Source organism: Mastigoproctus giganteus, chromosome 2, assembly GCF_048544385.1.
Source record: "Mastigoproctus giganteus isolate SK-2022 chromosome 2, ASM4854438v1, whole genome shotgun sequence".
Lineage (NCBI taxonomy): Eukaryota > Metazoa > Arthropoda > Arachnida > Uropygi > Thelyphonidae > Mastigoproctus > Mastigoproctus giganteus.
In genome coordinates, this window is record NC_143576.1 from 159,948,214 (window position 1) to 159,961,965 (window position 13,752).

The window sequence follows — 13,752 nt, forward strand, 5'->3', positions numbered from 1 at the left end:
AGTCTTTCTAAAACTCAGTTTTGTCTTATATCTTGCAAAAAGGATTCTTCTGCTCCTATGCTTATCTTTGGTGACACTCCGATTTCTAGGCAAAATGATATATCTCTTTTGGGGATTACCCTGACTTCTAATCTCTCTTGGCATAAGCACATTACAAATATTGCTTCCTCTGCATCTAAAAAACTTGGTTCTCTCCTTCGCTCTCGCCTTTACTTTACTTCCAAACAGCTGCTCACTCTGTATAAATCACAAATCCGCCCTACCATGGAATATTGTTCCCACATCTGGGATGGTGCCCCCAAAACCTCTCTCAGGTTTCTTGATTCCATTCAGAAGAGGGCAGTTAGGTTAATTAACGATTCATCTCTAACAGTCTCTCCACTCACTGTCTCATAGATGTACTGTTTCTGCTGCTTGCCTTTTCTACAGATATTTCCATGGGTACTGTTCTTCTGAATTTGCTTCTATAATTCCTGCTCTCTCTTTCAAAACAGTCCAAACATGTGTAGCCACCAGCCAATATCCATTTACTGTCCATCTTCAAACTCACAGAACCAACTTTTCATCTTTCTCACTTATTCATTCAACTGCCGTTTTCTGGAACAACCTTCCTTCAAACGTATTTCCTGAAAATTACAGTCTACAGAAGTTCAAGTCCAATATCGACAAATATCTTCTTTCATTTCTCAACCTCCAACCCAAGCACAGTACTAAGTACTATAGGTTCTAATACCTCTCGTGTTTGGGGTTTACATAAAAAAAAAAAAAAAGTAGTAGCTGATAAACTTAATGAGTATTTTCCATCTACATTCACACATGAGGAGTTATTCAAGGAGGGGAATGCCAGAAGTTTATCAAACTCTAACAGGGAGTTAAGGGATTTTTTGATAACTGAGAGCAAAGTTTTGAAGAGAAATTGTTGAAGTTAAACATAAAAAAGAAACCTGGGGTAGATGGAATCTATCCGGTTATAATGAAGGGGGTCAGCAAGGGAAGTAAGCAAACCCTTAGCCATAATTATGAGTGTATCCTTAGAGTCAGGGGAGGTCCCCATGGACTGGAGATGTGCAAATGTATCCCTAATTCACAAAGGGGGGGTTCAAAGGGTGACACAAATAATTATAGACCTGTTGGTTTAACTTCTGTTCCAGGGAAAATGATTGAGCCACTGATTAAAGAGGTGATACAGGATCACCTAGAATATGAAGTTCTCTGAGCAGTGCAGACAGGCTGCCAGAGCAGGTCATGGAGTCTTGTCAATGATATATAGGAATTTTGCTAGCAGAAACAAGGAGGTGATTATCTCTTTGTATAAGGCAATGGTCTGGCCACACCTTGAGTACTTTATACAGATCTGGAGACCTCATTTTAGGAAGGATGTAGAGTTGCTAGAATGAATACAGAGATTGGCAACAAGATTGGTAAGAGGAACAAAGGGGGTGTGCTTATGAAGAAAGGCTTAAGTTCTGCAAGTTGCAGCATCTGGAAACTAGGCACCTGCAAGGTGATCTGATTGAGGTGTATAAGGCCTTGAATGGTTTGAGCAGGCTCACTGCTGATAGGATACTTCCACTTGCTCAGACTAAGAACCTGGGGGGCATAGATTCAAATTGAGGAAAAACAGTTGTAGAATAGATGTGCAGAAGTTTGCCTTTAGCCAATGGGTAGTTGATTGCTGGAACAGACTTAAATCTGTTGTTGTGGAAGTTGATAGATTAAATAAATTTAAGTCTGAACTAGACAAACATTTGGAGTGACTGTTTTTTTTTTTTTTTGGCTGATGCCATATAAGCTTGCTCTCTTGCATCATATGCCTCAACTAATGCTAATTTAAGGGGAAAGGCAGACTCAGTGAGGCTGTTTGTCTTTGAACCTATGCTGGCTTCTGATACCCCTGGATCTAAATATTCTGAAGATGGAGATAATAATGTTGAAGCTGGCAGTACTGGATGTAGTAACTGTGATTCTGCTACAACTGGATGACATTGTAAAAAGTGTTTCAGTGAAAAAAAATTCATTTGAAAGATACATCATCCAGTGGTTTACTATTTTTGTTAATTTTTACTTTCAGGAACATGATCTGTAATGATAGTATTTTATAATATAGCACTTGAACAAAAATTAGCATCTTCATAAGTTAAATGTTTGTTTGATACTCTTGCAGTAATAAAATACAATACAGTCATTGTTTTTCAATAGAAATATTTTTCAAAATGTATAGTGTATCTTGGAAACCAGTGTCTTTGTCCTTGTTTGACATACATGAAATACTAACATATTTTTTGTCAATGAGCATCAGATGACTCAATTATTTATGACAACACTTTTCCTCCCAGAATTTTTAATTTATTTATAATGTCTTTGAACGGATTATCTATTATGGAACACCTATTATGGATTAAAAAGAAAAAATCTGCAAGCACAAAATTGAATTTTAAATTTGAGGACAAGTAAAGATGAATTTTAAATTAGAAGAAAATAGCAACCCGTGTGACTAGCTTTTGCTTAACTTTATGTAATTTACATTAGCCAGTAAATGCATTGGAAGCTACTTTGGGGTCAGAGAAATAAATGAGTATTCCTTCCAGCTGGAGGCGTACTCATTTATTTTCAATCCACACCCTATTTTATAACCTTAAAAATTGGCAGGAAATTTGAAATGGTTCACTTTTTTTATATTGCCTTTATTTTCAATCTATCATGAACACAACTGTGAAAAATCTATTTTTTATATTGAAAATATATATTTTTAATTAATTTTTTAAATGAAATCCCCTCCTGATATACTTTAGTGCTTAATTATATCAGAAGAGGTTATAAATTAATTCAATATTGTACACTAATAAAACTATATGCAGTGGAATAGGAATGCCTTGGCATTGGGGCAGGTGCCAAGGGCGCCACTGACAGGCCACATCAGTACAGTGCCAAGCTATTTCGACACCCGAGGCTAGCTGACGAAATGGCGCCCCTCGATGATGTTGAATCAAGATGACAACACACGGAGGGTGAAATTAATTTTCACACGCCGATTGAAGCCTGCATGCATCTTTACATCTGAGTACATACTGCATAGCATCATAGATCTATTTAGTGTCCAGAATGTAACTTTGAAGGGACCAATCAGGCTATTGCTTCATCAGCGCATGCTCGAATGCATAGTAGTTTGCAATTCACGTATTGTGTACAAACTGAATAAGTTATAGTGTTTTTGTGATTGCTATATAAACAAATAATCGTGAATATTGCGATTTATATTTTAAATAAAACAATAATGGCCAAATTAATTTTAGACATGCCACCAAAGAAAAAAAGTGGACATCAGCAGATAGACTGCATAAAGAAGAAATTAAAAAAAAAACATTCTGCTAGTTTACAAAACTGACTTACAATAAGCCACTCTGAACCTAAAAGTGACAAAGAAAATGAACATGATTCAAATGAAGATGAAACAAATGATGATGCCGCTGAAATGGAAGTTCAAGAAAAAGCTCAAACAGTTGAAGTTATTTTAAAAGAATTAGAAAGTGTGGACAATAACCAACAACAGTTGGCAGAAGAAAATGATGGCAGCAATAATATTAACATGGAACATGTAAGTCTCAATTTTAATGATCCGACCACATGGAACTTTAATACCCACAAAAAGAGATCTCTTATGGTGCAACACGGTCCCAAACATACAGTCTTAAATACGTGTCCCGTCACTAATGGCCGATGTTTCAATAATTCCTGGAAATACAAAAATGAAGGTATTGAAAAACAAAGAGATGAAATGGTTATTTTAATGCAAAACAAAGATGCAATATATTGTTTTCCATGACTCTTATTTGTATCATGCACAAATAATGTTCCATTTTGCAGCTCAGATGGATTTAAGGATTGGAAACATCTAAATCCAAAAAGTTCTTTTTCATGAGGATTCATTACAACACAAACAATTTCACAAAATGGAAATTATTAGAAAAGGGTCTTCAAAAAGGTGGACTAATTGATGACGCTGCACAAGCAGCACTAAGAAGCAAAATTTCGAAATGGCGTGATATATTGAAATGTATATTGTTCTGTGCCGAAAATAGTTTGGCATTTCGTGGACATGCTAGTAATATCGATACCGAAGAAAAAAATTGTGGCGTATTTTTAAACTTGATAAAATTTGTCAGCCAATTTGACATTGGTACGAAAAATGCTTCAAAATTGCATATTAAACACCACACTAATTATTTATCTCCAGAAATTCAGAATGAATTTATTAATTTGTTAGCAACAAAAGTATGAAGTGAAATAATTTAAAATAACTAAATGCAACAAGGCATATGTTAAGAGTAAGAGTTTTATATCTATATAGTATTGGTGTGGATACACCATAGATAACTCTTAAGGAAAAACTATGATTGTAGTGTGGGAGTCGTCATTTCCTCTGTATCTCATATTGTGCTCGATGATAGGCCAATAGCTTTGAAATGGTGCCATTTCACTTCCATGAAACAACAGATGACCGTTTGTCGGGATAAAGGAAACCCACTCTCTTTTAAATCTCTAACAGGGTGCTTACAATAGAAGGTTGACCAGAGCCTATTGTCCGAATGTTTAATACACCTTGGTCAGCCCAATGGCTATGGATACATAGAAAGCGGTTGACCAGCTCAACTTCTCATTATGTGGGACAGCTAGTCGGATAGGTTTTATGGGTCCCACAGAGTTGCAGATGGTAATCTCTTTATCTTTTAATTCAGGCATAACAACAGTACTATTGCTTGCTTGAAGGACATGGGTGCGAACAATGTGTAGCCAGTTAAGTCTCGTAATGCAGTCATTATATGGAAAATTTTCTTCGTTCTATGAATGAAGAAAATTTTCATTTCCATAAAACTAAAAAATAAAAAAATTTTTTTTAAATTCTAAAAGAATTCTAAAAAAAATCGGTAAAAAGAAAACATTTATCTCTAAATAGAAAAATTCGCTATAAAGAAGCTTGTTAAACAGAGCTCTGACTGTACTTATTATTTATTATGATTTTACCAATTATCGAAAAAAGAAGCCACGAATTTGCCAAGGGCGCCAAAAACCTAGCTACGCCTCTGACTATATGCATTATATTGTACACTAAACTATGTGGATTACATTGTACACCAATTAAGCTACATGGATTGTATTGTATACACTAATTAAACTATATAAATTGTTATCATGTAAATATTTTGTTGTATACAACAAATTACATAAAGGTTAAATTAAACTCCCACATGAAGAAATCTAATAATTGGTGATATTTCTGAATTCCATAATGAATCTGTCTTCACGAGTAGGATTGAAGATCCTACTAGTGAAAGATCTGAACTCTTACTAACTATAGATGGTAGTAGAGTCTTTCATAGTGACATATTCAATATGAAATCCAGAAATATCATCAATTATTAAGTACAGACAATCCCCAATATATGTAAGGGTTTTCAGTCTTATACATATTATTATTATTATTATTATTATTATTATTAGCCATATGGTGTAAGGAAGCCTAAGACTTTTGCTGCACCAGCCAAAAAAAAAAAAATTCTGAATTACCCCTGAGAGAGAGAGAAATAGAAGGGAATTACCAAGAAAGAGAAAAATGATGATATCCAGTTCAGGACCCTGTGTGTGCCAAGCCCATACTCCACAGATGTGAGCCCCTGGGCTCACATCTGTGGAGTATGGGCTTGGCACACCCAGGATTGTGAGGGGCATTTGAAAAGTTCATGGCCAGATTATGAAAGGAAGTTATGAATATAATGTTAAAAATTTTTGTACTTAATGCATAACACTTCAGATAGTAACCTGTCAAGTTTTCAATAACATATTTTTTAATTACAGGTCCTGAAGTTAGCAAAGTTGTATAAATGAAGAAAGATGGACAAAATCAGTCACGATGTAGTCATCCAATACTTGGGAGGGGGAGACTAACCCCACAGGTAACCCCATCAAGGCTAAAGGGAAGGACTTTTGCTTTTGTAAAGGTGACTACAGTGGGATCAACTGATGATGTTACCAACGAATGGGAAGCCTTCAGGGACTTAATTTTGGAGGCTGCTAGGCTTTTCATTCCAACTAAGAAATATTGTTCGAGGTTTAAACCTAAATGGATGTCAGATGGATTAATGAGGCTCGTGGCTGAGAAGAAGAATGTATGGGATGCATATAAAGTATCAGGTGACACAAGCCTATGGCAGGTATAAACTACTCTGTAATTAAGTCACAAAGGAGGTCAGGCAGTCCAAGGGAGATTACAAGAAATCTTTGGCAAAGGATGCAAAGAAAAACAGCAAACAGTTCTTTACTTATGTAAACTCTAGAAGGAAAGGGATGAATCAGATTGGACCACTTAGCAATATAGATGGGTTGACTATTGATGATCATGCTCAGGTAGCTGATAAACTGAATGAGTATTTTGCATCTACATTCACACATGAGGAGTTAGTCAATGAGGTGAGTGCCAGAAGTTTATCAAATGCCAACAGGGAGCTAATTGATTTTGTAATAACTGAGAGCAAAGTGGAGGAGAAATTGTTGAAGTTTAACATAAGGAAAGCACCTGGGGTGGACGGGATCTCTCCAGTTATATTAAAGGAGGCAGCAAAGGAAGTAAGCAAACCCTTAGCTCTAATTATGAGAGCTTCCTTGGACTCAGGCAAGGTCCCCATGGACTGAAGGTGTGCAAATGTATCACCAATTTACAAAGGGGGTTCAAAAGGTGACACAAGTAACTACAGACTGTTAGTTTAACTTGTGTTCCAGGGAAAACAATGGAATCATTGAAAGAAGCATTGCAGGATCATCTAGACAAGACTGCAGTAATAGTTAAGACACAGCATGGGTTTGTCAAAGGGAGATCTTGTCTAACCAATTTGATTGCTTACTATGATGTGGTCACAAAGGAACATAATACCAAAAATAATTTTGATATCATAAACTTGGATTTCAGGAAAGCTTTTGATACTGTTGCACATGGAAGACTGCTGTACAAATTGGAGAGGTATGGCATTAAGAGTAAGTTGCTACAATGGATAAAGGGATGGTTGACTGGGAGAAGACAGAGAGTGGTAATAAATGGACACTGCTCTTTGTGGACAAATGTTATTAGTTCCCCAGGGTTCGGTGTTGGGCCCATTTTTGGTTTGTATATTTATCAATGATATTGATGAAGGTATATCAGGTTTAATGTTGAAGTTTGCAGATGATACAAAGATTGGCAGGGTTGTTACGGACAGTAAAGACAGTATGCTACTCCAACTGGATCTAGATAAGTTGGGCAAATGGGCTGAGAAGTGGCAACTGAAGTTTAACATTGACAAATGCAAAGTAATGCATATGGGTAGCAATAACCCAAGAGAAATGTACCAACTGTGTGGTACTACACTAAGGGAAGTGGAAAATGAAAAAGACCTGGCGGTAATTGTGCAGCCAAATATGAAGCTCTCTGAGCAGTGCAGACAGGCTGCCAGGGCAGGTCATAGAGTTTTTGTCAATGATATATAGGAATTTTGCTAGCAAGGACAGGGAGGTGATAATTCCGTTATACAAGGCAATGGTCAGGCCACACCTAGAGTACTGTGTACAGGTCTGGAGTCCTCATTTTAGGATGTAGAGTTGCTAGAATGAGTACAAAGAAAGGCAACAAGATTGGTGAGGGGAACAAAGGGATGCTCTTACCAAAAAAGGCTTAAGTTCTGCAAATTGCAGCACCTGGAGAGTAGGCACCCGTGAGGTGATCTGATTGAGGCGTATAAGGCCTTGAATGGGTTGAGCAAGCTGAATGCTAATGGGATTCTTCGTCTTGCTCAGACTAAGAACCTGAGAGGGCACAGTTTCAAATTGAGGAAAGATAGTTGTAGAATAGATGTGCGGAAATTTGCCTTTAGCCAGTGGATAGTTGATTGGTGGAACAGGCTTCCATCTTTTGTTCTGGAAGCTAATAGTCTAAATAAATTTAAGGCTGAGCTGGACAGTTATTTGTAACTAATGGAGTGGTGAAATTGGAGGGTTTTGTTTTGTTTTTTGTATGATGCTGCATAAGCTTGCTTTCTTGCATCGTATACTTCTACTATTGCTAATGCTAATTCATGAGAATTGGGTGAGGATACCCCTTCCTATTTCATGGTTAAGAAATGGACAGCAGAATTTAAACAAGGGAGGGAGGGAGAGCCTGGAAGATAACACACACTGTGGAGGACCCTCAATGTCCATCATTCAAGAAGTTGTTGACAATGTGCATGATCTGGTAATAACTCGGGAATTTTTTTTTTTTTTTTTTGGCTGGTGCAGCATAAGCCTCAGGCTTCCTTGTACCATATGGCTAATAATAATAATAAATAATAATAATAATAATGAGTGATCAACAAATGACAGTCAGTACATTGCCAGCATCTTGTACATCTCATCTGAATGTGTGTACCACGTAATAACAGAGGTTCTTGCTATGAAAAAGGTGTTAACATGATGGGTTCAAAGGTGTTGATAAAGATCAAAAATGCACAAGAGTTGTCAAGTCAAGTGAACATTTGCATTGTTTTCAAGCTGATCCAGCAAACTTCTTTGCAAAGTTTGTGACCATGGATGAGACATGGGTCTACTTTCGGCCAAACAAAGGAGCAGTACAAACATTGGAAACCCAGCTATTCTTCCCCCACAAAGAAAGCTAAGTCAATTCCTTCTGCTGGCAAGGTGATGACATCAGTTTTTTCGGAATTCTGATGGAATCTCTCTATTGGATTACCTTTAGAAAGGCCAGACAGTCACAGGGCCATATTACATAGACCTTGTGGCGCCTCCGTAGCCAGGTGGGAAGGAGCAGCAGCAGTGTGTAGCACACGCTTCTTGATTAGACCGGGGTTCGAGCCTGTCACCACTAAATACTGAGGATGCGGAAAGGTCAAAGAATGACCACCGCATATCCCGGAGCAATATGGCCTTAGTTGCTAATACAGTCGGTCCTCATATAACACGTGTTTGCATTACACGAATTCGATCATACACGATTTATAAATAGGGGAACGTTATCTTATATAACACGAACCGAATTCGCTTATACACGATTCGCCTTTGTGTTTACAAGAAATGGCAGTCGAATGCGGAATCACCCCAACTGAACGCAACACGATAGGAACGAAGAAGATTCTGAAAATGTATTTATGTGTTTTATATCAGTGAAGTGGAAACACATTTCACCATAATAACGTAAAAAGCAACACAATTCCAGCTATCGATATAATCGCAAATGCAATTAGATGGAGTTTACTACCAGTTTATAACAGATTCCACTAGCAGACACGCAACTGGAAATTGTTTTTATTGTTTTATGGTAGTAACCCCCAGAAATGTGCTTTAGTAAAATGTGAGGTGTTAATAGTGTATCTCGGCCTTTACGGTGTTGTTTATTCAGTTGCTATACGCGCGCAGCTTTGTTTATGTGTATCAAGCGTGCCTCCTCGTTTTGTAATTGTGCTTTATTCCCTAAAAATGAGTAAAATTAAAAGGTGTGAAAAGGAAGCGTCCTGGCTAAGACACTGCAGATTCAGAGAGAAAAAAAAAAAGAAGCAATATCGATAAACAGAGGCGGACTGGGTCAAAAATTCTTACCCGGGAAAATTTATAGTGGCCTCATACTACGGTTTATGGCCAAAATCACACCGGCCTCCGGCCCACCGTGGTTTCCCCCGTAAGGCTTATGGCCAGTCCGCTTCTGTCAATAGAGAAAAAATATGAAATTGTGAAATGCTTTGAGCGAAATGAAAAACCATGTGATATTGCACGTGCTACAGACCTAAATGAGGCAACGCGGAGAATTACAAAGAATGCAGAGAAAATAAAAACAACTTTCATAGCGAGAACAACTCAAAGTGTAATTAAAATCCATTAGATTAAGACACAAAGAATTGGAAGAGATGGAACGGCTGTCATCTCTTTGGATAGAAAATTAAACAAAAAGCAAGTTTGCTTACGATAGAAGCAAAAGCATTAGCAATATTTTATTACGACTTATGTATTATAATTTATACTTACGTATTATAAAATACGTAAGTATTTTATTACGACTATTTTATTTAATATAATAAATTTTTTACGAATAAAATACGTATTTTATCCGTAAAAAATACTTTTTTAGTATTAAAAAATACTAAAAATACTTTATTATAATATAATATTATTTTTATTACGTATTTTAATCGTTATAAAATACGTAAGTATTTTATAACGATTAAAATTACCCGATTATTTATTGTGTTTGGAAATGTTTTGGTTCCAAATGTGTGTTCAATCTTGGGTGGTCGGCACCTAACGCTACTTTTCCCATAGGGGCTGTTGTTTATATTGCACGATTTTGCATTGCACGAGGGTTTCTAGGAACGCAACTATCGTGCTATACGAGGACAGACTGTACTCCTAAAAACCAAATAACAATAACAATAACATAGACCTTGTGAAGTATATTGTGTGAAAACATCAAAGACAAGCACGAAGGAAAATTCATCAAAGGAGTCTTGTTCTACCAGGACAATGATCCAGCTCACAAGTCTGCCATTGCCATGGCTGCACTGCGTAAATATGGCTTTGAATCTTGGACTATCCCCCTTCATCAGGCACCATTGGTCTTTCACCTATTACCTAATTTGAAAAAATACCTGACTGGCATACATTTTCCAAACATCATTGCTACAGTAGAGTGAGGCATTCCCAGAGGCCCAAAAGAAAACTTTCTTTGCAGATGGAATCAGTGCATTGTAGTATCAATAAAAAAGGTGTATTGACTCCAAAGGGAACTATGTTGAAAAGTAACACGTCACCAGACTCCTCAAATAAACTCGAACTTTTCAAATGCCCCTCATAAGTCAGAATTATGTAAAATAATGTAAATATGCATAGTGTGAAAGCTGATTAAGTCTAGTGCAATTTTTTATGTAAGCCATAAATATGGAATATATGAAATATGACGTTCTCGGGGAACGTAAAACACCTTAATTCCAAGTGGCAGCTAATTAATTAATACTAGATGGAGTGGAGGGTGATGCAGTATGGTCTTGAGGAGCTGACTGATGAAGATGCAGAAGATTTTGGTGATTGTTCAATCTTTTTTATATATATATTTCTCAAGAGTTGATTGTGCAGTAGCTTGTTTTTTTTCTCAGCATAGTTGGCTCTGTAACAAGATAGGTCATTGAATGACTCATATTTGAACAATCACCAATTTGAAACATTGACCTAGGAAAACCTGGCAGCATTGAGTATCCATCCTCTCAAAGGCTACCATTTCTTTGACAGTGTCCTTGAATGTTTTAACCATTTCCTTTGTTGTAAAGTGCTTTGATGGTTCCACTTCATTATCATCCTGCCCCTCCTTCACAGCCTTCTGGGCCTCTAGCTCTATTAATTCCTTGTTTATTAACATCTTATCACTTCCCCATGTGAATCAGAGAAAATTTTAATATATTCAACATTACACTCAAGATCTATCTGATGAGCAAGATTAACGAATTTCGTGGTCAAACTGAAACCATTGAAAGCTGTTGATAATTGAGGACACAAGTTCTTCCAAACACTAATTGTGTTCATCAACTTGATCTCTTTCCAAATGCTGCAATGTTTTTATTGCAGTGTAGACATTTTAGCCCTAACAGAAATTCTTCAGTCATGCTAAATCTGTGTACAGCTCAAGCTCAGATAGCTTGAGCTGTACACAGAGAGCTGGTATGCTTATAAAGTTATTATAGCCATGTGATTCATTGGTTGTAGCAATGATGTTGTGTTTTATTGTAGAAACACAACTTTAGGATGCAATTTGTCTAATTGTGAAGGATGACCTTGTGGACTTCCTATCCGCCACTTGCTGGGCAACACTTGTCTGTGGTCCTAATAATAGACAGGAAACAACCAGTAAATTTGTGGGAAAATGGTCCTGGAAAGAGAGGATAATATGTGAATTCAGAAAATAGAAAATAATGCCAGTAAGTGAAAGAAAAGAAAAATAAACACGTAAATACCCCACAATTTTAATTCTATTTTGCTATTTGTTCTCTTGCTATTGACTACATCAGATGAAGCATTTTCAGTAAATATGCCAAAAATTTAAACTGTTAGAAAATTTCATATGTAATTGTGGGTTGCCAATCACAGAAGAGAATTTACTACAAGTGGCATTATTGTGTTGTGTGCGAAAAGAATGTTCCATGCAAGAAAAAATTCCAGATTGACCAACATACCTGGCTGGTATGTTGGTCAGTCAATGAAAACAGAATCGCACATTATAGCTAAGCAAAGGAAAAGCAAAGAAAAAATTTCCACAGCAGTCGCTTTTAACCAAGCCACGTACTTCAAAAGGGGAAAAAGTGGTTTTTAAAATGATGTGTCTCACCCTAGTAAGCAGCAATATCCCTTTCAATAAATTAAATAATCTAGCCTTCAAGCAATTTTTGAAAAAAATATTGTATAAATCAAAATATTCCAGACAAATTACCTTGAGAAAGAATTACCTTAATGCTAGTTATGATGACATTATTTGAGAAATTCTTCAAGATATTATAAAAAACTACGCTTGGATGTCCATTGATGAAACAACAGATGTTTATGGCTGCTGTTTTCACATTTTATTAATTAGATCAGAACCATCATGTCCACATTTACTTGCTTGTAAGGCCCTCAAAAAGTGAATTACTCTACAATAGCAAGAATTTGTAATGATTCTTTGCAATTATTATGGACAAAATCAACCCATAGTGTGAAAGAGTCTGCATTTTTGTTACTGCTTTGTATATGGTAAAAGCGCTTCTGCATTACAAGTTTTCTATCCAAATCTGATCCATTTTATTTGCTTAGCACATGGCTTACATAGGTTGGCAGAAGCAATTTGAATTTTGGTGAAATTAACAAACATTTCTAGTATAAAAAATATTTTTATACTAGAAATATTTAGCGCCTTAGAGAATAGCAACTTATAGAAATATGCTACCTACCCTTCCTCTCCCACCTGATCCTGTTCTCACAAGATGGGAAACATGGTTACAGGCAGCATCGTTTTATGCTAAAAAATTTTATTCTATAAAAGAATTTGTTGATTCCTTGGATATTACACATTCAGCATCTATTAGTAGTGCTAAGGCAATGCTTTCTGTTCCTTTGGCTAGAAAACATTTATTGTTCATCCAGACCCATTTCAGTTGGTTACCTAATTGTAACTGAACTTGAAATGTGGGGACATTCTTTAAACAGCACAATTGGAGAGATGAAAAAAGTTGAATTGCAAATTTAAACTGTGCCTGGAGGCACAGGAGAAGAAATAATAAGAAAATACAATAATGTTTTAGAAAAGAACTCAAGATTTCACACTTTAAGGAAAATAGATGAATTCATAAATGGGAAAGGAAATGAACTTCCATTTGAAATAGAGGCTTCAAAAATTCACATTTTTCAATACAGCCCAGTCACTTCCATAAAAATAGAAAGGCATTAGCATTAGTAGAGGCATATGATTCAAGAAAGCAAGCTTATACAGCATCAGCCAAAAAAAAACCCTTCCTATTTCACCCATCCATTCACTCCAAAAGTTTGTCCACTTCTTCCTTGAATTTATTTAAGCTATCAACTTTCACAATGACAGATGGAAGTTTGCTCCAGCAATTAACTACCTGCTGGCTAAAGGTAAAATTTCTGCACATCTGTTCAACAACTCTTTCCCCAATTTCAGTTTATGCCCCCTCAGGTTTGTAATCAGCACAGGAGGAA

The 13,752-nt window shown here is 36.4% G+C and overlaps 1 protein-coding gene across 2 annotated transcripts in view; it reads left to right on the forward strand.

The window, feature by feature from the left end:
* LOC150089701 (uncharacterized) overlaps positions 1-13,752 on the forward strand; it is a 394,377-nt gene that overhangs the window by 277,957 nt on the left and 102,668 nt on the right. The gene's annotated exons all lie outside the window — the stretch shown is intronic.